The sequence below is a fragment of the Salmo salar genome, chromosome 02, assembly GCF_965601325.2.
Source record: "Salmo salar chromosome 02, fSalSal1, whole genome shotgun sequence".
Lineage (NCBI taxonomy): Eukaryota > Metazoa > Chordata > Actinopteri > Salmoniformes > Salmonidae > Salmo > Salmo salar.
This window is the reverse complement of record NC_138292.1, coordinates 66736307-66739701: the sequence shown is the minus strand read 5'-3', so window position 1 is coordinate 66739701 and position 3395 is coordinate 66736307. Positions and strand designations below refer to the sequence as shown.

The following is a 3395-nucleotide window of genomic DNA, read 5'->3' as shown; positions in this document are numbered from 1 at the left end:
CCTAAACCTAGCTCTAACTCTAATCCTAGCTCTAACCCTACACCTAGCTTTAACCCTAACCCTAGCTCTAACCCTACACCTAGCTTTAACCCTAACCCTAGCTCTAACCATAACCCTAGCTCTAACCATAACCTTAGCTCTAACCCTAACCCTAGCTCTAACCCTACACCTAGCTTTAACCCTAACCCTCGCTTTAACCCTACACCTAGCTCTAACCCTACCCCTAGCTCTAACCATAACCTTAGCTCTAACCCTAACCCTAGCTCTAACCCTAACCCTATCTCTAACCCTACCCCTAGCTCTACCCCTAACCCTAGCTCTAACCCTAAATGATATAGTGTGGACAATTGACTGAAATGACTTGACAAAAGAAAGATTGAGGACTTATGTGCTTCCTCATGAGATGTATTTTTATTTCCATTACTATCAAGTAATGAACATGAGAAAATAAGTTAACCCCAAGTTGCCTTCAAACAACACAATGCCAGATAATTTTAACATTGACAGTCCGACATCAAATTCAGACATCAGATTCAGACATTAAATTCAGACATCAGATTCAGACATTAAATTCAGACATCAGATTCAGACATTAAATTCAGACATCAGATTCAGACATCAGATTCAGCTCCAACTTTTCCCTCCCTTTAACACCTGTAGAGCTTGTTAACCCTCTGAACGTCAATCGCAGACATCTCCAAGCTCTGTCCGATGGGCACAGTGGCGTCAGGAATAGGAGTGCTGAACAACCATCTATTATAATGCATGACGGAGGAGTTGTCATAAGGAATGTCCAGGTTGTTGGTGTCCGCTTTGTCGAAGTTGGGCTCCTCCCCGCGTTCAACATACTCCCAGTTGATCCTGATGTTCTTGTCGCGGTCACTCCTGTTCTGTTCGTGGTAGAAACCCAGATCGTGGAGCAGCTCATGCTGGATGGTACCGTGGTTAACACACCCTCTTTTTTCGAGGGATACGAGCTGCTTACCTCCGGTTTTGCCAACCCATGAAGAACAGCCGGATCTGCTTTCGATGCTAAGGTAGTCCCTCTGGTTGCTACGTTGGACGAAGCGCACGCAGGTCTTGGTGTGGAAGGTGTTCATGGCGTACTTGATCTTCCCCTGGGAATAATAGTCCAAATCTGAGCTGAGTGTGTAAGGAACCTCTGACTTCTTCCTCTCCCAGAGGCATTCGTTGGACCACAAGCACCTGATGGCGGTCCTGGTTCTGGGGACCATGATGTCTCCTTCCATCAGCATCTCTGTGTTGGCATTGTTGGTCTCCAGGATCCTGGTGGTGATGTCCACCAGATCATCTGGGTCTTCTGTGCAGACCATCTCATCCTTCTCGCCCAGCTGGAGAGGGTGGGCCTGTGTGGGTCCTAGGAAGAGGATGAAGAAGGAGAGAGAAAGAAGGTAGACCATTTTTCTTAGCAGTCGGAGAGACTGTTTGGGTGTCCTCTTTTGCTGTGCCTGTGGTGGCCAGCCCGGCCAGCCGGATGCCTGACGACGACCCAGATTACACAGGACACAACATTCTCAGAAGCCTCAACTCGTGACCAATCCAGCCTTGAACTGGCTGAACCTGCTGGTCATCACTCTCTCTACCCAAAGTAGCAAATGTTTTACTGTTCCCATTGTTCACTTGAAAGTTGTATCAATTTCATATCAACCAACATCTGTACTGATGCATGTATGCGTAATTCAGAATGACTATGTAATCTTCAGACAGAATAGTTAGCCGTGTCTTTTTCAAGTCGCTCAGGTCAGTTCAGGTAATGTAATGTTTCTATATCAGAGCTGTAGGAGTTGTCCAGTAATGCTAGTACAGTCATGATGCTCCTCCACCAGACCAGACACACTCTCCCCACACATTCCTAAACCAGAAAGTCTGATTGTAATTGCCCTACTCTGAGGCCATTGTAGCCTGGTTGAGGCATTAAAGTCTTAGTGACTAGAAACATGGTAAAGGACAGACAATACTGTATAGTCAACAAGTGGTAATAATTTCATTTGATTCAATATTCCGGTTTACATTAATACAGCGTTTTAAAGGCCTTATACCAAATCAATCCAATCCTAGCTATGCTGAAGACATTGTATTGGATACACATAGACTGTGTGTCTGGGGCTGGTGTTTGTATGGTTATGGAAGAGTGGAGGGACAGGAATGCTGTTTTTGATTCTGTTAGACTCCATAGAAGCACTGCAGAGATCCTAAAATGGTTGAGGATTGTGAATGGTGTAAGTGGGTGGTGACGGAGTGGGTGAGTGCACCACAGATAGAGAACAGGCTGAGTATCTCTCTCTGTGTATATCTCCCTCGTTCCCTCTCCCTTGCTCCCTCGCTCTCTCTCTCCCTCTCCCTCCCTCTCCCTCTCTCTCTCCCTCTCCCTCTCTCTCTCCCTCTATCCCTCTCTCTCTCTCTCTCTCTCTCTATCTCTCTCTCTCTCTCTCTCTCTCTCTCTCTCGCCCTCTCACCCTCGCCCTTTCTCTCTCTCTCTCCCTCTCTCCCTCCCCCTCTCCATCTCCCTCTCTCTCTCTCCCCCTCCGCCTCCCCCATATCCTCTCTCTCTCTCTCTCTCTCTCTCTCTCTCCTCTCTCTCTCTCTCTCTTTCTCACATATTGTAATTCATCCTCCAGTATTTATCTACATGTGTGTGCCACACACTGGTACACTCCCTCCTCCTTCCTACACCACATCATCAGACATAACCACAGTTCCTTGTCTTCATTCATCACGCCTGAGGTGAGAGGGCAAGGAGAACTGGGTCTGATGTATGGCCGTGGGCCTGACATACAGACGCTGTCTCTATACGTTCTGCTTCACACTGATTAAGCTACACAGTGTGAGGGACGACCTTGGATCAACTGCACTTCAAGGATAAAGATCTGTATAGGGCTGAAAGCTACACACTCCTCTATGGTGAACCATCACTCTACTCTAGTCACCCTCCCTAATGGTACATTCACATATAGAAATGACTAGTAGTCTAAGGATTAAAAGCTACCCGTGTTAAGTTTGTTTAAATTATTCTACCTTATCAACAAGTGCAAAGCTTCTATTTATTTTTCCTTTGATTTTTGTACTCCTTAGCAACCCGATTAATATGTCTTTATTGCACCGCTGTCATGTTCAAGCTTAGTTAATCGACTGTGAGTTGACTCTACTCTTGTGGTACGGCAGATAGCAACCCTCTTATCACATACAGAGATTCATATACTGCTCAAAAAAATAAAGGGAACACTAAAATAACACATCCTAGATCTGAATGAATGAAATAATCTTATTAAATACTTTTTTCTTTACATAGTTGAATGTGCTGACAACAAAATCACACAAAAATAATCAATGGAAATCCAATTTATCAACCCATGGAGGTCTGGATTTGGAGTCAC

At 45.3% G+C, this 3395-nt stretch overlaps 1 pseudogene; it reads right to left on the bottom strand.

Moving 5' to 3' along the window:
• Positions 1-462: 462 nt before the first annotated feature.
• On the bottom strand, positions 463-1553 carry LOC106589398 (hatching enzyme 1.2 pseudogene; annotated as a pseudogene).
• Positions 1554-3395: the final 1842 nt, after the last annotated feature.